Source organism: Ailuropoda melanoleuca, chromosome 10 (assembly GCF_002007445.2).
Source record: "Ailuropoda melanoleuca isolate Jingjing chromosome 10, ASM200744v2, whole genome shotgun sequence".
Taxonomy (NCBI): Eukaryota; Metazoa; Chordata; class Mammalia; order Carnivora; family Ursidae; genus Ailuropoda; species Ailuropoda melanoleuca.
This window is the reverse complement of record NC_048227.1, coordinates 27,101,406-27,123,777: the sequence shown is the minus strand read 5'-3', so window position 1 is coordinate 27,123,777 and position 22,372 is coordinate 27,101,406. Positions and strand designations below refer to the sequence as shown.

Here is a 22,372-nt window from a genome sequence, read left to right as displayed (position 1 = left end):
TTCACCGAATCTGGTTCCTAGCTCGCCATCCCAAATCCCCCCAGCATGTTCCCCGGGCAGGCTCCTGGGATGTCAAGAAAACCTCTGGATGTTCAAGAAAGAGATGCCAAGAGTCTGATGACCCCAGCAGCATCACGCACTGGTAGCTTTGGGCCAGTCGGGGAGGAAAATGTGTCTTCCCCTCCAAAGGCAAATTAGGGAGTGATATTTGACTTAACAAAAGTCTTCAAGAATGAGCTGCTGTTTGACGATGAATATTGGATTTACTATTCAAAACAGGAACATTTTCTGGGTCTCTGAGACTGGCTTCCAAAGGCTTAGGCCAGGGGGCAGCCAGTTATAGCCTGGGAGCTAAACCTGGCCCACCGCACTTTTTTTTAACATTTAATAGAACATGAAATCTACCTTCTCAACACATTTTTTGGTGCACAAGACACTATTGTTAACTCTAGGCAGGATGTTGTACAGATCTCTAGAATGTACTCGTTTTTGGTTTGTTTTTGTTTTTCTTTTTAAGATTTTATTTATTTATTTATTTATTTATTTATTTATTTATTTATTTATTTATTTATTTGACAGAGAGAGAGACAGCCAGGGAGAGAGGGAACACAAGCAGGGGGAGTGGGAGAGAAGCAGCAGGCTCCCAGTGGGGCAGGGAGCCTGATGCGGGATCACGCCCTGGGGCGAAGGCAGATGCTTAAGGACTGAGCCACCCAGGTGCCCCTAGAATGTACTCATTTGGCCTGAAACTTTCTAGACCTGTTGAACAGCAAACTCCCCATTCCCCGGGGCACTAGGCCCTGGCAACCACCACACTATTCTCTGCTTCTCTGAGTCTGACTACTTTTGATGCCTCTTCTAAGTAGAATGGCATAGTGTTTGTCTTTCTATGTCTGGCTTGATGTTACTTCGCACGCTGTCCCACAAGTGCATTCACATCATTTGCATATATGGCAGGATTTCCCTCTCTTTGTAAGGCGGAATAGCACTCCGTTGTATGTCTACACCACATTTTCTTTATCAGTCCATCAGTCAACTGGGGGAGTTTCCACATCTTGGCGATTGGGAAGAGTGCAGCCATGAACAGCAGAGTGCAGACAGTTCTTTGAGATCCTGGCCTCAATCCCTTGGCCGTAGACCCAGAAGTGGCATATTGGATCAGCTAGCAGTTCGATTTTTAATTTTTTGAGGACACTGCAGACCATTTCTACAGCAGCTGTCCCACTGTACATCCCCCACCCACAGCACACAAGGTTATAATTTCTCCACATCCTCGCCAACATTTGTTGTTTGGTTTTTTTGGAGGTGCCATCCTCATGGGTGAGAGGGGATGCCTCAGAGTAGTTTGGATTTGCATTTCCCGGCTGATGAGTGACGCTGAACATTTTTTCACATGTCTGTTGGCCAGCTGTGTCTTCTTTGGAGAAATGTCTAGTCAAGCCCTCTGCCCGTGCTTTCATCAGGTTGTTTGTTGCTTTGCTATTGAGCTGTGGCGATCCCTTATGGATTTTGGATATCAGCCCTTATCGGATATGAGGTTTGCAGACATTTCTCCTGCTCTGTAGGTTGCCTTTCTGGTCTATTATTGATTATTTCTTTGGCTGTACTATTTTCAAAAATAAAGTTTTAAAATATTATTTTTAGATTAAAAACATTTTGGGGAGATAGAAGTGACATGTATATTGTGTAAATTTAAGGTGCGCGGGTGCTGGTTTAACACATTTCTAGATTGCAACATGATTACTACTAGCAATGGCTAACCCTTTTATCATCTCACATATTTCTCACTTCTCTGTTATATTGATGTTAATAAAGTTTTATTGAAACACAGTCACATCCATTTTTGTGTACGTACTGTCCACGGCTGCTTTTGACCTACAGTGGCAGAGTGGAGTCATTGCTACAGAGACCATACAGCCGGCAAAGCTGGAGAAATTTACTATCTGGCACTTTACAGAAGGTTTGCTAACCCCTGTCCTTGCCCTCAGGGGCTTCAGGGAAGTGAGGCCAGGGCACCGTACTTGCGCCAAGAACATGTTCGAAGCCAAGAGGGTAAACATTACTCTGAGTAGGGAAAGAATGGTGGAAGGGAACACATTCTGATTCTTGCGTGTGAGAGAGACTTCAAGAGGGAAGAAGGAGGACCCTGAACACAGGGTCCTGTCCCAAGCAGCCCCAATTTCCAGAAGCTCAAGAGGCCCCTGATACCCTCCCCCCTCCATCTCTTGTTTCTGTCAGGGCCAGCAGACCACAGTGTCGACCCTGCAAGGCAGGATAGCCCTTGAAAGGCAAAGCTAAGCTTCTCCATCAGCCTGACAGGATTTAGGCTTAAACAGAAATTAAATGAATTTAAGGAAAATTTCAATTCCAACACACCTGAGTCTGGAGCTGTGTCTTACACACCCACCCACATCCACATTATTGAAAGAGCAGTCATGTGACAGAAGTCATGTTGACTCGTATTTCAGGAATGTCTCCACGGAGTAAAGGCAGACACACAAATGAGATCCCCTGGTCCCTCTCCCCTCCAAAGCAACTGCCAACCTCATCTGGTCCTCACCAGGAGGAGGCAGGAAGGTTATCATTCCCATTTCACAGGTGAACATAGTGAGGCACAGGGGCTGTTTATTCAGTAAAACCAGCCCCTAAAGCCATGGTGAGTAGAACCTTCTAGAAAAAGCTCTCCCTGGGCAGGAAGTAAGACAGCCTCTGAACTGAGTGCTAGAGTCTGGCATGCTGTTTGTTTTGGGGAGGTGGTGTCCCTCTCTGCTGGTGTCATCCGTGCAGCATGAGGGCTGGGGGCAGTCGTGAGATGCGATGCTGTGGACTACACTCTGGGCTCCTCACGCTTAGGGTGTCCAGGAAGTGGAGCCAAAGGTTCAGGCAGTGACGGAGGCCCAAGCTGGCTCCAAGGGGGGACTCACCATTCGGTGTCCTCATGCACAGGGCCAGGGATCTAACTGATGCTCACGCATTTTAAGGCAACCCCCTCCCCCCAGCTCCCCACTGATGCATGCTCAGGACTCAAGTCTACCAGAGCTCCCCTTGCTGGCTGCCCTAAGCCCCCGACTGCGGGGGGGGGGGGATGGGGAGAGACTCCATTGTGCTTAATGTGCAGCTTCCATCAGGCCAGGGCCCCTGCGACAGACGGAAGACAGACGCCAGACTGACAGAAGAGGGGCTCCCAGTGGCTCTGGGGTTCACACGCTGCCACCTGGGTCCTAGTCCACACTAGTGCACTTTCTGGAAGCCCACTGACGCCACCAACTCACTCTTGTTGCTTGCCTACTTCCTGCCAGGCACTGGGCACAGCTGATCTCATGTAGGCCTCCCAACAGCCCAAGGTTGGAGCTATTATTACCCCTGTTTCATCGATAGAGGAAATGAAACAGAGACGTTGAGTAACTTCCCCGAGGTCACACCGCTATGAGAGGCTGAAGTGAGACTCAGTGTAGCACTCAAGCCAAAGCTGCTGTTTACAATATGCTTTGTTTTAAAGGGGTTGTTACTTACTCTGGAATTTTGAGAGGTAGTAACTTCACCTAGGTCCGAAACAAAAAAAAAGAAAAAGGGCAATGAACAAATCTTCATCCCCTCTCCTCCCCAAGTCCCCCATCTACTATGTTTCGCCCCCACCTCCACAGGCAACACTTAGCCATTCAGTGGGTAGCTGCAGTTTCTTAATGTAAAGAGAAGCTAATACAAATGTAGACCTATCTTGCTCCTTTTATGCAAAGAGGTATATATACTATATGCTGTTTGAACCTTGCTTTACTCACCTAATAAAGCATAGAGATGGTTCCTCCCTGTTCTTTACGGCTGCATAGTACAGTATTCCATTATTGGATTGTGCCAGTTTCTTTAATCAGCTCCCCACTGATGGGGGTTTGGGCTGTTTTCACCCCTTCGCTTTTAGAAACAATGTTGCAAAGGATAACCTTGTACATAAATAACGTCCCACAAGTCTCCGTTTATCTGTAGCACTGCTGCTGGGCTGCAGCCCAGCTGGGACAGAGGGTTTCTGTATTTGTAATTCGGAGAGATACTGCCAAAGGAGACCAAGTTCCAAACAGAGCGCAGTCCCAGCCCCAAAACCCTGGGGAGCCAAGCCCTGGGTGGGAACGGAGAGCTGGGGAAGTACCGCCTTCGGGGGCGTGGTCTGGGGCGGGGCTAGGGGTGGGGCCTGGAGGGCGAAAGACCGCCTCCCCGCTCTGACTGGCTCCCCTAGTCCCTCCACCATCTCACCATCTCTGCAGCTCAGCAGCTCACCCCACCTGCTTCCTCTAAATTTTCCTGTGATGGCTTAACTGTCAGGGCAGCACATGGCCTTAAACACACACGACGAGATAGCACACAGCCACGACGGGTGAGCAAGACACCGGGGGCCAGCACCAAGATGTGTTAAAGGGGGAGCCTAATGGGAAAACATGCCGGGCAAGGGAAGCCTCGGCCACCCTGTGCGTCCGCCAGGGATGCTGTGCAATGGGGCAAGGTGTCATTTACTGAACTTTACCCGATGAGCTGAACCGTTAAACAAGAACACCAAGGCGCCTGCCACGTACCCTGGGCACTTTCTAATCAGGAGGGCATTCGTGGCAGCTCGTCCCCGGGCCAGGGCCCCATGCAAAGGGTTTCACGTGCATTATACAGTTAAGCCTCCAGCCACCCATGAGGTCAGTTCTATTATTACCCTCGTTCTCCATCCTCCGAAAGAGGACACAGGTGAGGTAATTGCCAAGCCCCACACTCCACAGAAAGTCTGTTTGGATCATCATGGCTACAGATCACTAGCAGGACATTTGAAGGGGGTGGGTAATGGGGCTAAAAATATTTATTTGGAACACATTCTTAGGACAGGTCAAATTCCCATCCAGACATCCACCTCCTGTTACAATAGCTTTGGGGACGGGGAAGGCTTGGTGAGTGAGGGGACATAACATCCCAGCTCCTCTTCTATGATATGCATTGGTTTATTATTTGACAAAAGTAGTGCATGCCTATGGAAGAAAAGTTGGAACATATGGGGAGGAAATGAAATTGATCCATAAACCCACCACCCAGGGGAAGCCTCTATTAATGTCATGGTAGAGCAGCTGCCAGTTTGTTTTCAGCACGTGCATATATGATAATAAGTTAATGGAAGTATAACACATGTGCAGAAGAGAACATGGTGCAGAAATGCATAGCTTTCTGAATTCTCGGAGCACAATATCCCACGTAATGAGCGTCCAGATGAAGAGACACAACATGACCATGTGTGTGTTTTCTAAACAAAATGAGGATCCCGTGCTGTTGTGGCTAGAATTATGTCCCCCAGAAAGATAATGTTGAAGTCCTGACTCCAGGTACCTTATTTGGAAATAGGGTCTTTACTGATAGAATCATGTCAGGGTGGGATCATCCTGGATGAGGGTGGGCCATGATCCAGTAACTGGGATCCTTTTAAGAGGAGACACAGAGAGAAGAAGCCTCACGTTAACAGAGGCAGAGTGTGGAGGGATGCAGCTACAAACCTAGGAATGCTAAGGATTGTTGCAACCCCTAGAAGCTGGAAGAGGCAAGGAAGGTTTCTTCCTCGAGTCTTCCAAGGGAGCACAGGCCTGCCAACACCTTGATTTCAGACTTACAGCCAGCAGAGCTCTGCGAGAATCAATGTCCATTTTTTAAGCCATGATGTTTCTGTCAATTTGTCATGGCAGCCAGAGGAAACTAACACGTATGGTGTGTGCCGTTTAATATTGTTTCTGGTTATGAAAGTCATAGGAGTTCACCACCTCTCACCTGAGCAGGTGCTTCAGCTCCTGGACTGATGATCTAAGAATGTCACATGCAGCTGGGTGACCAGTGCAGATATATTGGATGATGTCACCACCAAAAGCACTCCGGTGACTCCCCAGTGTCCCTGTGGCCTGGCTCCTGCACCCTCCAACTTCATCTTACCCCTTGCCTCCCTGTCCAGCCATGTGGGCCATCTTTGGCCCCTTCTTATTCCTGTTTCTGCTGCCACAGGGCCTTAGTACATGCTGTGCCATCTGCCACAGATGCCCCCACTCTCCCTTGACACGCACCCAGCTCATCTTCATCCTTCAGATCTAAACTCTTTCCTGCCCCCTACATTATGTACCCTTGTCACCCTAGTGATCTTGTGACCTCCTCTTATGGTATTTGGGGGAGGGACTTTGAGGAGGCTTGGCTTCCCTAGCTCCCAGAAAAGACACCCACTCCTTCATCCACCACTGTCCCTGGGTCCCCAGTGCCCCTTCTCAACATCTCCCCCATCTCACCCCTCCTCACCACCCAGGGCCACCTCTTGGCATTGCAGGAGTGTCCCCCAGCCCTTGATTCTCCACATTCTGCTGAGAGCTCTGTGTTAGACGCACCCCATTCCCTTACTACACAGTCCACAGTGAGGTTAGGGCTTTGGTTTTCCCAAGCACCACCAGTGGGAACTTGCTTTAAGTTATGTAACTAAAAAGGTCATTGTCAGGCTCTGGGACCAGGTGGGATGGGCTATAAAATGCTCAATGGGCAGCATGAACATTTGGAGTTTTGTCTGGAAACCCAAAGGCCTGGGACAGGGAGATAGAGCTGAACACATCATTTACAGTGTGTTCAGGGTTCAAGTGTAACCAGGGTTCACATCCCTAGAAGGCAGTGAAGGGTGGCGTTCTTGGCAGAGGCGGATGGGAAGCCCGTGTCCTGGGGAGCACAAAGCCATCTGTGGTCTGGGTTGACTTCCTCGCCCTCTGTCTGGGGAGGTGACGCTCCCAAGAACAGATTGTCAGGGACAGTTTCCCAAGCAAAGAGGCAAGGGCCGCCTCCCTCCTAACAAGATCAGGCAGCCCAGGAGAGGGAGGGACTCCAGGGACAAGTCTGTGCCCGTCTTGGGCAGGGCCCCAGCGGAGTAAAGCTAACCTCAGCCCACGTCTGCTCATCACCTGCCCTGTGCCTCTCCAGGGAAGGCTGTGCTCAGCAGGGCCTGGCACATCATCAGCACTCAATAAATACCTTTTGGATGGCTGACTGCCTGGCTGGACTGATGTATGGCTGGCTGGTCGAGTGAATGGACAGGACAGATGAATGGATGGATGAATGGATGGGTAATGGATAAATGATGGTTGGATGGATGGACAGAGGGATAGATACATGGGTGAAGACATGAATGGATGGATGATGGACAGATGGATGCATAGATGGATGAATGGATAAAAGGATTAAGGATGAAGTAACAGGTAGGGAGGGATGTAGGGAGGGATGGAGGGATGGATGGATGGATGGATGGATGGATGGATGGATGGACGGATGGATGAACAGACAGATGAATGGATGGGTGGGTGAATGAATAAATGGATGAATGGCTGGCTGGCTGATGAATGATGGACAGATGGACAAACAGACCGATGGATACATGGATGACATTGTAAATCTTTAAGGACAGTGGAGGAGAATTTGCAGGCCAAGGTACAAACCAGGTGTGATGGAAACAGCCCAGTCTTAGGTAAGCCTCAGCACCCAGCAGGCAGCCCACTGTGGGGAGTGATTTGGGCAACTCACACCTCAGAGACAGATGGACATGGGGTAGGGGCGTGTAACTGTGCCCGCAGCCTCCCAGGCCTTGGTGTTGCTGCTGCTTCTGCCTGTAACACCTTTCTCCACTTCTTTGTCTGCCCAACTCAGACTCGGTCTTTTTTGACTCCTCTTGGGCTTCTATGTCTCACGGAAGACCCCCCCAGGGGCCCTCCTCTCTAACCAGGCTAGGACCAGCTCCCCACTGACCATGGCACCCCTCCAGGGCCACTCAGACTACCTGTAGAGTGATGGTCCAGTCACTCCGGACACCCCCGTGGCCTGTGGGTCCCTCGAGGGTGAAGAACACACGAGGCTCCTCTTCCCATCCCCAGCGCTAAGCCTGGCACACAGCAGTGCTCAGAAAACACCGCTGAACCAGCCAAGCACACAGAGGAGGGCATTCTGGTCCCCACTCCCACAGCCACACAGGCCCTGAGAGCTGATCAGAAATATACTCGCCCAACTCTGTTAAAAAACAAAAGCAGAGCCACAAAAGAGATGCAGGGTCAGAAAGAAAAACACAGAGCTCCCAACGTGTGGCTCGATGGAACAGAAAAGCTTCATATGTATCAGGGTATCAGGGTATCATGTACACAGAGAGCTGTCATAGGAGCCAACTCAGCGAATCCTGTTCTAAGGACCACCTTTGCTACGTGACACAGGGGCCCTGAGCTGAAGGGACTTGCCCAGGGTCACACCAGGTACTGAGGCTGAGGCCAGGGCAGGGGCCTCACCTGCCAGGCCCCTTGTCTGCCTTCTGACCACTAAGTAGTTTTCAGGTTGGGAATCTGTTGATGGCCAGGCCTGCCCAGGTGGGGGGAGACTCATGCCCCTGCACGGAGGGGACAAGATGTCTCAGAGTGCCCAAGTCACCTACCTGGGCTCACACAGCCTGGAAGTAAGGTGAGAGGGGGCTGGCTGGAGAGAAGAGCAGGCCTGGGAGACCTCAGGCCAGGCAGAGACGACATCTCTAGGGTCCCTCCAGCGCTCCCCCGCAGGACCACTAGTGAACTGGGGGAGCCTGGGAATGCGTATCTCTGGAGTGGTGGTAATAAAGCCCGCCTGCAGGATGGCCACATCCATCACGTGAACTCACACTGTCAAGCACCAGCCATAGCACCCAGGCAAGAGGAGGCATTGCCATTCTCACCACCAGTGGCATCTTCATGACACCAAAGCACAGCCAAGAGGGCAGAGGCTCAGAGCTTGCTGTAGGGAAGGGGGGAGAGCCAAGAACAGGTTTTCTGTGCATCATCCACAGCTTCTCAGGCTGATCGGGGAGGAGCAGAGGTTCCAGGGTCCAGTTGGGGCTGACGGGGGAGTCCCCTCCCCCCATGCAGGAATCGAGGTGTCAGGGAAGGCAAGGTCACCCACTGGGGCCGAGGTGACCCAGCTAACAACAAAGCACCAGCTCCGTCCATCGGTGATGGAGAGAAGGGTGTACCACCCAACTCAGCCTGGCAAGGAGAGAGAAGCCAGACCTTGGGCAGGCCCTGTCTCCTCTCCTCTCACCAGGAGCTGTGCTGCCCACCCCAGTCCTTCCTCCCCGATTCCTCTGGTCTGTTCGCTGCTCCCCCCAAACATTCAGCACCAATTTCTGCCACCTGACAAAAGGGAGGGAGGGTATCAACCCCACAGGCTTGGGAGCCAGATGGGGCTGGATCTGAATCCTGATGCTCCCGCTTGCTAGCTGTGGCCGCAGACAAATTGTCTCTGAGCTTCAGCTCTCTTCTGGAAAACGGGAACTGAACCTCCCCTGTGGGAAAGGAACCTCGCACAGAGCCTGGGGCATAGTAGGAGTTCGACAGACGTGAGGCGAGGGCAGGTTGTGCAGAATTTCTGGGCCGGCCCCTCTAAGCTCCTGCTAATAGATGCTTCCCTTTCGAATCACAAGCCCATATAGCCACTCCAGAAAAGATCTTGTCCATTTCTTAAGCACGGAGCATAAATGTAGGTATTTATGCAGTCCCATTCCTGAGTGGGCATTGACCCCAGAGAAATGAAAACTTGCACCCACACAAAAGTCCATACCAGCTTCATTCATGACAGCCAAGAACTAGAGGCAGCCCGGATGCCCCCCAGTAGATGACCAGTGAAGCAGACTGGGGTACATCCCTCTGGGGGATGACCACCCAGCCGTAAAGAGCAAGGAACTGCTGATAAACAAGCAACTCAGTTGGCTCCCAAGGGCATGATGCTGCGTGCAAAAAAGCCAGTCTCCAGGGGAACATGCTAGAGGATTCCATTTATATAACATTTGCCCATGACGAGATTACAGAGATGAGTCCACGCTCAGCTGCCAGGGGCTCAGGATAGGGGGACAGGGCGGCAGGTGTGACCACGTAAGATCTTTACAGTGAGAGAGCAGTTCTGTTCTTCACCACGGTGGTGGTGCTCAGTGAATCTACACACGTGACAAAATGCCATCCAACTACACACACACACACACACACACACCCCTTAACAACGGCGAATCAGGGTTCTGATATTGTAGCACATTCACGGGAGGTGTAACCATTGGGGGAAACCGGGTGAAGGGCGGTACACAGGACCATGCTATATTATCTTTGCAATTCCCTGCGACTCTGTAATTATTTCAAAATTAATTTTTTTTAAAAAAATGACATGCATGGTACAATGTCTGCAATTTGCTTTCAAACACTCTAGCCAAATGGGGGAAAGAGCAGCAGAGGAAGCCCACAAGGAGGTGACAGAGCTGCTAAACCTTGCCAGGGAGGGCACTGTCTGGTCTTCCCGACCTCTGTGCATTTTTGAAATTTTCCATAGTAGAGATGTTAAATTAAAAATGCTGATACGCATGGGTGGATCCATGTCCGCCCAGACAGCCGCGCGCAGGCGCGAGCCGGGGGCACTGACTCACCGTCCGGCCGCAGCCCAGGAATTCTTCCAGACGGCTCTGTGTGTGTATACACGCGCACCAAAGGAAATAAATAACGCTTAAGCACCGTTGAGGAATCCGGCCACGCCAGGTCACACGTTTGTCAGGCCATCTGCAGGGCAGGGCCGGAAGGGGTCCAGGGCTGTTTGGAACTCTTGGAGAGAGAGAGAACTTTCTGGAAACTGGGATGGGGGTAGAGATGGCTCCTAATGGGGGAGGGTGTGGGGAAGGGGAGACTCCCAAGAAGAGGTTGGATCCAGAGCACAGTTTCCCCAGGTGATCCCAGAGTCTGGGGACAGGCGAGGACCTGGCTCCTAGGCAAGGGGAGGCTTGGGGAGGGGTGGGGAGGGGAATGTCACTGCAGGGAAAGGGGACGTGGTCCCTCAGTGTGCCTGGGGGATGGGGACAGCTGTGACTGTCCACCCCACCTCATCTCCTCAATGGCATTATGACTTCAGGAGATTTTTAAATGATGCCTTGACCTTGGAGGAAGTCACTTCTTGCTCTGAACTTCACGGGTCCCATGATTGGCATGAATGTCACAGTGTCATGATGAAGGTCGAGCGAGGTGGCCCCAGCCATGCACTGAACACGCTCAGTGCCAGGCACAGCCCTGAGGACTCTATGCATACCACATCCTTCAGTGTGGGGCACCGTCAACGCCCCCAGCTGCCCAATGAGAAACCAAAGCACAGAAACCTTGAGAAACTTGCCCAAGGTCACAGAGGCATTCGACTGAAGAGCTGTAATTCAAAGGTGCAGGTAAAGCATCAGGTTCAAGGCCCTCAGTCAATGTTATGACGATGATTTTAAGTTTTAAAGCTTGTTCATTGCTGAAGCATGTGTTGGGAGGAAAAGAGAAAACATCTCTCTGTTCCCACTTGAGAACCTGCCCACGCTGAGCCATAGCTGGAAAGGTGAGGCCAGGCCCCAACCCCCAGTTCCCAGACCACGCCAAAGACCACAGCTCCTACCAGAAAGGGTCCAATTTGTCAAGCTGGGGTGGGGGGGACAGAAAGAGGGTCCCCAGCCTGGCCCAGCACAGTGACAGGCCTTCTCCACGTCACATGTCACAGAGGAGCCAGAGGGCGGGTGGCAGCAGGGGCTTCAAAGGGAAGGGTGGGACTCCTGGCTGCCAAGCTCAGAAACAATGTCCGTCACTCATCATGTGCTCTCAAGCCTTTACTTCGCCCTCTGAACAATGGGGATAGCCAAGATCACCCAGGTACTTTGAGATTGGGCCAGCACCCACAATGCTCCACGGCCATCCAGGACTCTCCTTCCTCTTGAAGCATTTCTTCCTCACAAAGAAGAGAAGAAGGCCACACCACACAAGAATAAGAGGGTGGTGTGCAAGGAAGAGATGGACAGCTAGAAGCATCTGGAAGGGACGTCTCCAGGCCTGAGGCCGGTGGGGACCAGACTGTCTGCACTCAGGGTGAGACCCATATACACTGGGGAAGCCACACTGCCCCACTCCCTCCTGTATCCCCTCCGCAGTGGTGCAGGGGCCGATGCCCGTCCTGGAAATTCCATCTTGGGCTCTACAGTCTCCTTCTGAAAAGCCCTGAGGCCCTCTGGTCTCAAGGGCACTGTCAGCATGGGGTGCTGAGTCACTGAGAACCTCAGTCAGTGGTTCATGACTAAGGAAGCAGGGTGCATGCAGGCGTGAGGCAAATGCAAGGAGAGGCCATGGGGATGGTGCAGAGACCTTCCTGCCACCCCCACATCCTGAACGAAGGCCCCGCGCCAAGGGAGCCCCGGGTCGGGTAGAAAGCCTTCAATTACTGCTGATGACAACCTCCTGGCCAGCTTTATGGGCAGTTTATGGAGAGTCTGATCCAGACGTGGAAAGGTTCCTTGCGGGATGAAAGGTCAGCTGGAAGGGCGTGATGGGACGGGGATGGAGACAACTGGTAGAAGGAGACAAACTCACGGACCGTCATCATGAGAAATCCAGAAAGACTGGTCTGGGCCAGAGGCTGACATGTGCCATCCTTCTATCCCACACCCACCTCCTGCAGCCAAGGCTTGCCAGCACCCACGGGTGTGACCATGACACCCTGGGCTCCTGGCATGTCTTGTCCCCTCCTAACCCTACCCCAGCCTCAATGCCCCCCCCAACCCAATGTGGCCTCTCATTGCCCCCAGCTGGAACCATAGATTCACATGCCCTCAGGGACCCGGCCAGGGACCCAGGAGTGCAGGCAGGCAGGTGTGAGACTGGTGGTGGTGCGGGCCCAGAACAAGGGGGCTCACAGGGCCCTCCTACATGCTGGTTAGCCCTCACTCAGCTCCAACTGATGCTTGGTATGTGGGAATGAGGGTCCCTGGCTGCCAGAGTTTTCTATTGTTCCAGCAAGTCAGAAACCTAGATTATTTTTTTTTAAAGATTTTATTTATTTATTCGACAGAGATAGAGACAGCCAGCGAGAGAGGGAACACAAGCAGGGGGAGTGGGAGAGGAAGAGGCAGGCTCATAGCAGAGGAGCCTGATGTGGGGCTCGATCCCGTAACACCGGGATCACGCCCTGAGCCGAAGGCAGAAGCTTAACCGCTGTGCCACCCAGGCGCCCCTATTTTTTAATCCTGATTTCTAAACATTGCAATTCCAAAAATAGAGAAATCTAGGTGCTGTATGAGCACGCGAAGCTTGTCTATAACTCACTCTGCCCCTGGCCTCAGACAAAGTGTAACCCTGGTGGACCTCCTCTGGCCACCTCCCCATGCCCCTCCCCTCCTCCTGCCCTCAGGGAATCCTAGAGTAGCAGCAGTTCCTGGACACAGCCAGGAGTTCCCAGCTCCTCCCACCCCACCCCGCCACTCCTCAGCCTTGGAGCCTCACCTCGCAGAAAAGCACCCCGGAACTCCCCAAGGTGAGGGGGACTCAGTTCCCTGGCCCCCCAGAGAGCCTCTTTTCAAGTCATGCAGCACACAGGCGTCAGTTAACTGCTTTCCTCCATTCTAAGCCACTGCTCATCTGATAAAAGCAGCTAGCGAGACAAAAAATATACGCCAAGTGGTTCAAATCCCAACTCATCCCTGAGGCACGCAGGTCAAACATGAGGTGGCCCCCGGCAACCTCTCTGAATTTCACCTGCTCCCTCCTTTCATTCCACAACAGCCTCGCTAACCTTTCAGCTCTTGAATGCGTCAAACTTCCTCCTGCCTCAGGACCTTTGCACATGCCATTCCCTCTGCCTGGAAGGCTTTCCCAGCAGATCTTGCCACGGCTTGAGCTGGGGCCGTACATGGGTGGGGGACACACATCTCCTAGCAGACCCCAACCATACTCCCTTATAAAGTGACACCTTCACTGCCTTCAAGCCCCCCGATCAGGCCAATATCACAGACTATTTCATATCTCAGGGTCTAGGCCCAGGCAGTTCCCTCAGCTAAGGAAACCAGCTGTCACTTTGTCCCAAGACCAGCTCCTTCTCAGACATTTTTCCCCTCCCCTTTCCAACTCCCCTGCTGCTCCCATTCCCTCTGCTCTTCAGTAAGATGAACCCCTTGGAACCCTGCCTCAGCTCTCCCCCTTGGGCCTCAGTTCCAGAGTCACCTTTCCTCCCAAACTCTCCAGCGCAGGTCTCCCCAAGATCCCTTCCTGGTGACTCCATCCCTCTGCATGACTTTTTTACTTCTGGAACTCCTGGCTCCCTGACATTATCTTGTTAATGTGTTCCTTTCTCTGGTATCTTTGCTCTCCTTCCTGCTGCATCCCCAGGGCCCCACAAGCGACCTGCCATCAGCGGGCGCCAATAAACACGTTATGTCAATGCTTCTTAAACAGGCATGCTATTTGGAAGGTGTCCAGATTTTGGAAATTACTCACATCTGAGGGGAAAAAAAAATACACTTCAGAGGCAAGAAAGTACCACGTCTGAAGGATGTGCCCTCGGCACCCTTGCACCCCGCAAGGCCATGCCCCTGCTGTCCGTTTCCGGGCGCCCTGTGCCCGGCGCCAGGCCTGGCTCTATGCTGTGACCCCACTTTCCACCCTCTGCAGAGTCTGCATACAGAGCATGAAGCAGGGACTCCCCCGCCAGCTGCCTGGGCCCCACATCCAGCTCTGCGGGCTCCAGGCAAACCCGACTCTGGTAACACACTTGGGTGGCAGGTGGCGCCTCCCTTATCTTTCAGATGAGGAACCCGAGGCTCAGGGAGGCCCAAGGGGCTCACATCAAAGCCACATATGAGAAAAGGTTCAAGACCAGCTGTTGGTCCCCTGGGCTGTCGTGGGGAAGAAGCAGCAGGGGCAGGAGGGATCAGCTGGAAGCCAAGAAACCTTAGCTTCAGGCCCCAGCACAGGCCAGGGAGCAGCTCCCAGTGGCCCTGCCCGCGGGCCCCAAGGAGGACTTGCTGCAGTGTTTTCATCCACAGGCACAGGGGGCGAAACAGCAGGGCCTGGCACAGATCCAGCCTCTAGGGGACGTAACCTTTGCTCCCAGGCCTAGGGGGAGGAGCTGCCCCTCTGGTTGAGCTCCAAACTCAGGAAGCGCTAAGAGACTTAGTCTTGTCTTCTTTAGACCTCAGACAACAACGTTCCTCAGAGAGAAAGAAAGGCATGGAGACATTTTCTGCAGAAACCAGCGATTTTGTGAATGACTTAAGCCGGGATCAGGGAGATACATGGCGCCCAGCGCCCCAGAAGGGCAGCTCGCCTGTCTCTCAGTTTACTTCCCACTTAAACCATCCGTAAAGCACCAACAGTGTGAGTGGCTTTGAGCCATACAGTTGGACTGACATTGTGGCTCTTTCACACCCCAGGACCTTGGCACAGGCTGTAGTCTCTCCCTAGAACACCTTCTCTGCCTTTGTGGACATTTCCCTCCTGAAACTTTCCCTGACCCCTCTCCAGCGCCCTCCCCAGATAGATTAGCCCCCATGAACCCAGTGTCAGCATCTCTGAAAGTGGATCCCGTTCAGCAGTCCATACCTCTGCACCCCTTGGCCAAGTTCCTGACAAGGTTATGTCTGTTATTAAGAAGATACTCCCACGATGGAAGGACAGCACATGGTATGCCATATGGGGGCCCCATATGCATCCCCCATGCATCCCAAAGAGCCACCTCTCGGCTAACACCAAACCCGCAGGTGGGGCACCAGAGAGCCCCCTCCTTCCTCCTGGCCTTCACCTGGGGACCCATTCCCTAGAGGAGGTATCTCAACCCTCAGAGTGAAGCACAAAGAGGGCTGACCCCTCCCCCAGGCCAGGGCTGACCGTCCTTTAAGACAGCCCTTGATCCAAAGGGTCTCCGTCCAGTTTCTCCGTCTGCTAGATGCCACAGTCCATCACCTGGGCTCAGCACAGGCCAGAGCCAAGGTGGAGCGGGGGGTGCACAGAAACACCATCCTGTCCCCTCCTGTCCCCTAAGGGTAGCACCTGGCTCTCTGCACACACCCAAAGGCAAATGCCTGATGTCTGGAGAGACTCCCAAAATGTGTGTGAATGAAGCATGAAGGAAGACCCACGATTGAGGGTCCAGAGGCCAAACAGCAGCAAACCCCAAAATACACACTTATATGGCACTTACTGGATGCCAAGCCCTGCTCGAAGTCCCTTCCCATTTTGCAGTTTATTTCTTTTTAATATTTTATTTATTTATTTTTGTGAGAGAGAGAGCATCAACACAAGCTGGGGGGAGGGGCAGAGGGAGAAGCAGACGCCCCCCTGAGCAGGGAGCCCGAGGTGGGATCCCCCGACCCTGGGATCATGACCTGAGCTGAAGGCAGACCCCAAACTGGCTGAGCCACCCGGGCACCCTCCATTTTGTGGTTTAATCCCCACAAGGCCTCAGAGAGACTTGGTGAGGAGGTGGCAGAGCTGGGCCCCAGACCCCGGCAGTCCAAACTCTACACTTACTTTAGACACACCAGTTGGTTAGGGGTCATCTGTAAAATGGGGGACAGCTCCCACGCCCTCACCCCTGGAGTCCTGCCAAGGAGACAAGAGAACACCCCACACTGGGGTTGGGCCGAGCCCCATGCAAGCATCGGGGAGATGCCAAGGGAGCTGATGCAGACCCTGTGGGCTTCCCCAGAGGTCGGCAGAGGGAATCTGCTCTGGGGGGCCCAGGGATGAGGGTCCCCAGGCCCCAGCCCCACATGAGGGCCACGGGAGCCGCCGGCCAAGCTGGGTGGGTGTGGCTGAGTGGCGGGCACGGGGCCCAGTGCACGGTCACCCTGACCTCCAAGGCAGGCCAGCTGGGAGTCACTCTTTCCAACCCCGTCAGCAGGGTTTGACTGCAGCCTCCGTGGGAAGCCCAAGGTAGAGGAGACTATGGGTTTTTGCTTCCAGCTGCTTCCAGCAAGACCACATTTGCCAAAATTCATCCCTGGCTCCCCAGCACCTTCAGGTCTACTGTATCCCTGCATATCATCCCCACCATCACTTACCTAATACCTTTCAGGATAGGGCCCCTTAAATATATACATACATACGTGTGTGTATATACACACACACACGCATTTGTTATTCATTTGAGATGGAAATGTTCTAGCACTCCCTGGTGAACTCCTAGTCCAGGCGGCTACTTCTACCTGCCCTCACAGCTTCCCAGAAAAAATAAATAACTGTAAAGAAAAAACTATAAAAACTATAACTTTTTTCCAAAAAAAAGGTGGGGCGTTCTGGCCCATTCCTGTGACCTTCCATGAAGCAGGCATGAAATGTAGGGTTACAATCCTGAGCACCCCCATGTGTTCCCCGGGAAGAGACCTTGAAACCCCAGTCCAGCTGGTGTTGAGGTGTTGAGTAGAAAGAATTTCGCCTGGATTAGAAGCCAGGGGCCCTGGGTTTGAGCCTCAGCCTGTGGCTAAGTCTGCCTGTGACCCTCGCCCGTCCTTCCCCTCGTCTGGGCCACCACGGCAAGCAGGAATAACACTCCCAGAGGGGATTTCACCTCCCTAAAGCTCCCGGCATGGCTGCCAGCCAGTCTTGGGCCCCCAATAAGGCACAATGATGACTAGCAGTGTCCTCCCCATTCCTAGACCACAGTGGGGGGTGTTCGCACAGCACAGCTGAGGGCCACGGACAGCACCATTCCCGCCCTGGAAAAATCTCAGACATGAACAGATCCAAAGATGCCAATGGGTGCTGCTCAGTACTGAGTGGTTCAGGGGTTGCTCACTGTCGGATGGGACACCCCTGTACCCACCTAGCTGGCCACCTCCCTTCCTGCGGTCCCTGCTTCTGTCCCACACCTGTGAAAGGGACAAGACTCCTATTTAACTAGAGAGAACAGGGAGGGATGGGGATTCAAACACTGCCTGCATGAGTGGATTTTTCGATTCTAGCCAGCGTCTCTCTGGGTGGGGTGAGGGAAGGACACACAGTAATCGGCACCTTCTCCGTTGTGGGGGAACTGGGGGGATTTCCCAGGCAGCCCCTTCAGCCTGGTGGTTGGAAGAGGTGGAGCCCAACCCCAGGGGGAAATCTGACTGGCTTAAACCACTCCCAGTCCTGCACACAGTGGCCCAGACCTAAATCAGTCAGCCTGGGGCTGACATAAGGCTCGGGCAGGGGGGGGGGGCGTGTGCAATAAGGACTACAGTAAACAAATGAAAAGACAGGATGCCCAGTTAAATTTGAATTTCAGAACAACATTTTTAGCATAAGTATATCCCATGGCATGTTTTGGATATACTTATACTAAAAAATTTACTCCTTGCTCATCTGAATAACTGGGTGTCTTAGATTTTCTGTGGCAATCCTACTTAGGACTCTTCCAGTCAATTGTGGCAGGCAATTCTCCCCCAGCCCAGGACATGGAGCAAGAAGCAAGCCTCTTGCTGTGGCCACCACCTCATATCTATGGGGGTAGGGGAAGGCGGCAGACAGTACACAAAGGAAGCCAGGAGGAAGGCTCAGAAGCAGGGCTTTGCTGAGTCTGGTGGGGGACTCACTTACTCGCTGAGCATTCGTGGACCCGGCATTACGCCAAGCATGCCTTAAGTACATGACCTCTTTGTGCCTTCACAAGAAAGCAAGGCCATGTAAGGAACAGAAGTTAGAGTCACTTGGTCCAAAGTTGTCCGAAGTCACTGTCCGAAGCTGGACTCAAACTCAGGCAACTCGGCTCCTAGTGGGGACAGCCTTCGGCACAGCACTACCCTTTGTAAATGTCTTCAAGCCCCTTACCTTGCAGAGAGGAGTATGGGGTCAAGAGGGTGGTGACTACTAGCGATTAATATGGATTTAACCTAAGACTTTATGGGTCTGGAAACACAGAGTAGGATGGTGCCATGATACCCGCTGAGTCTGGGATGGGAACAGGGAGGCGGGCCAGCAGCCTGAGGTTGTCCATGACTCCTGGAGGACACCAGGGATAGGGTGCACACTCCCTGTCCTGGTCCCCTTCCCACCAGATTCTGCTCCTTTTAGGAATGGAAGAGTCAAGATGGCAAATCCCATAGTGGGGTGATGCAAGCCCATTGGGAATCCAGTCTGGCCAGGACGGGGTGTGCATTCCCCCTCCCCCTGGCTGGGCTGGGTGAGAAATCCTTATCAGCCCTTGGGGGACAGACAGAGCCCCCTGTCCCTGAGTCCGCACTGGATGAACAAAACAGCCTGGTTGCCTCTGGGCTCACACTGCTATCTTTGAAGCAGCAGTTCTAATGCTTGGGGGGGGGGCAGTGGGGCAGGAGAATAGAGGAACAGATGTTCTGGAAGCTGATGGCTCCCAGCCTGGGGTTCCGTAGATGGGCATGGACCCCAAAGGCCACGTTGAGGCCCTCTAGTGAGAGCTGGGGTCTAAATCAGGGGTCTAATAAGTCAGGCTTGGAGGCTCTTGAGGAAGACAACACCAGGGTTCTGGAGACCTCCCCCCCTCCCCACAATGGAAGGCAGAAGGGCCAGGGATCAAAGGCCAGAGTATCTCCACCCTCCCAGTCAGGTGTCAGAAGTACAGACCCAGGCCCCTTCACTCTGACTATAATCCCGAGCCAGCTGGGGCCCAGAGACACCTGAGAGCCCTGAGGTTCCCTCCAGGCCCTCTCCAGCCACACCAGCACAGAGCCCGGGCTCCAGAAAGAGGTGACTCAGTGGTCTGGGCAGAGACCTGCTGTGGTCTCACCAGCCGGGGGCCTGGGCTGGACAGAGAGGCACCGGAGGCTTTCCTTCGACTTGGATGCAGAATATATAAAGCACTCTTACAACTCAGTAATAAGATGACAAATAACCCAGTGGAAAAAGGAGCAAAATATTGGAAGAGACAGTTCTCCAAAACAGGTGTAAAAAAGTTCAATGCGCACATGAAAAGATGCTGAGGCATGGGAATGACCGCAGACGGGCAGCGGGTTTTAGGGGAGGTGGCAGGGAGAATGTCATAAAACTAGACCGTGGGGATGGTTGCATAACTCTGAGTTTACAAACATGCGTGGATTTTAGGGGGTGTGAAGTAGACCTCAATCAAGCTTGTTAAAAATGAAGGCCCCCCACCCCCCAGGCAGACCCTCTCCGGGTGCATGAACCCATGAACCCAGGTGCAGCTTGTAAAGCAGGATGATGAGGGGACCTCCCTGTTGGGGCGGCCACAGTGAGGCGGTGCCTGGCCGCCTCCCCTCTTCCCAGGCCCTCTAGTGGATGACAGACCCTCAGGGAGGAGGCCAGCAGGGCAGCCGAGAGTGGGAGGGAGGGAGGGAAGGAACACTGCTGTTTGGGTAACCAGCATCTTTTGATGCGGTCTGGGATGCAGCCACAGTCATTCAGCCAGATGCTTTGGGCAACACACATTGACATGGGTGCCCTCGAAAGGGAGGGGTGCAAGGCAGGGAATGGGGCCACTGGCAGAAGGCCCCCTCCTCAGCCCTTCCTCCCCCGTGGCTACAGTCCTCCACATTGAACCTCCACCCCCAGGCTCTCGGAGCAGATGAGAACCCTTTACCCACTATGTGCCAGAGGGCAGCATGGCACCTCAGCCCTGACTCACTCAGGGATATAAGGCAAGAGCAGGGCAGACTAGTGGGAATGAGCCCAGACCCACGAGTCAGACCTCCTGAGTTCAAATCCCAGCTGTGGCACGACGTGGTTGATATCCAGCAAATTCTGTCACCTCTCTGAGCCCAACTTATTTTATCCAAAAAATGGCCATGATACAATAAGAGTGCCCACCTGGTGGACTATTGCAAGGATGAACGGGATGGACATGGAACTTTCTAGAATCCTCTCTTCACATCAATCTACTCCTGACATGGGAGCTGGTGCACGGCAGGGCCCAGGGGTGGGACTGGAAATGTAACGAGGCACAAACAGGCCTGACCGATCCCTGAGGCTGGGGAGCTGGACAGGGTGGAGGGGCTGCTTCTCTCTTTTTGCTTTTCTCTCCCCACAGAGACCCGGCACCTCGTGTGAAATGGCACAGCCAGCGCCAAACGCAATCTGGTGGTTCCTCGACAGTTAAACCCAGGGTTGCCCTGTCATCTTGCAATCCCAGTCCTGGCGTACACCCGAGAAAACTTACATCTATGCAAAAATTCGGACGGGAATGTTCCCTGCAGCTTTATTCATAGGAACCAAAAAGTATAGGTATACCCGAATATTATTTGGCCACAAAAAAAAAAAAAAAAAAAAAAAAGCGTCGAGTCCTGAGAAATGCCACAGCGTGGACGGATCCTGAAAACCTTACACTGAATCCAAGAAACCAGACAGAGAAGGTCACACATTCCATGGTTCTATTCATATGGAAGTCTGAATAGGGAGATCTAGGAGGCAGGGAGCAGGTGAGTGGTGGTCTCGGGCTGTGCAGGGAGGGTGGGGGGAGGGTAGGAGGAGGGAACTAACCAGTACCATGTGGTTTGTTTCTCTGAGGTGCTGAAAACCTTCTAATAGTGATTAGAGTGATGGTTGCACGTATCTGTGAACTCACTAAGAACCAGAGAATTTTACTTTAAGTGGCTAAACTGTATGGTATGTGAATTATAGCTGAATAAACTTTAGACTCAGAAGGACCTTCAAGGCCTTAACTCTGTCCCTAGAGATGAGCAGGCTGAGGCTGGGCGGGGAAGCAACGTGCCCAGGGGCACTCGAGCCCGCTGGCCCAAAGGAAAGTGGGGTGTGCTTCCCCTGGGCCGGGGGAAGTGCTGGGGAGACAGGAACAGTACATGTCCCTTGGTTGAAGCCAGGTGCCCCATCTCCACTCCAACCCTTCAAGCAGCCCAGGGTCCTTCGTATCCGCTAAGATGAAGGGACTGGAGGGAAAGGTGTAGATGCCCTGACCTGGGCTACCTCCCAGGCACACCAGATAATCCCCTCATTTTACAGAGGCTGAGAGAGACTCAGAGGGGTGAAGGGGCTCCCAGGCCGAGGTCACAGAGCAGGCAGGACGCAGCCCAGAATGCAGCTGGGTCCTTGGGATCCCAGGTCCCGCAGATGGGAGGAGCCCCCTGCTTCCAGGCTGGGTGAGGGAAAAGGGCTGCTAGCCACAGGCTGCTGGAGTGGGAGGCACGGGGATTTTCTCCGCTGAGCCAGCATGTTGAGTCACAAGGGCCCCTGCATCTGGGCAGGGCCCCAGCAGCCCTCTCAACGCTCTCAGGTCTCTCGAAACAGCCATGGGATTGGGGCCTGGGAGCCCACACCTCTCCTGTCCCGTCCACCTCAGGATGGCCTGAGGCCAATCTTCTCTTTGCACTCACTCTCCCTATGGGTCCTGGGCCAGTCCCAGGTTTAGGTTCTGTCCCTGCCCTAATGCACCTCCGGGTAGGTTGGAAGGAGTAGCAGTGGTAGTTGTGGGGGGGGTGCTCAGAGAGGGGGACCTGGAGGTTGGATGGTTCCTCCTGTGTCCTCCCCCAGTGCCTTTAGGCCTGGAGTCACACCCCTCACCTCACAGGGATGAGCCCATAAACCCATCCCAGGACATATGTCAAGGCCTCTGCCGAGGAGTGAGGAGGAGGTACGAGCTTGAA

The 22,372-nt window shown here is 53.2% G+C and overlaps 1 long non-coding RNA gene across 1 annotated transcript; it reads right to left on the bottom strand.

Moving 5' to 3' along the window:
• Window positions 1-609: 609 nt before the first annotated feature.
• Window positions 610-4,800, bottom strand: LOC109489435. Its single transcript, XR_002142429.2, has 3 exons — window positions 3,780-4,800; window positions 3,514-3,542; window positions 610-1,606 (listed from the first exon to the last, which is right to left on the bottom strand). It is a non-coding gene; the product is annotated as an uncharacterized LOC109489435 (long non-coding RNA).
• Between the last annotated feature and the right edge of the window lie 17,572 nt (window positions 4,801-22,372).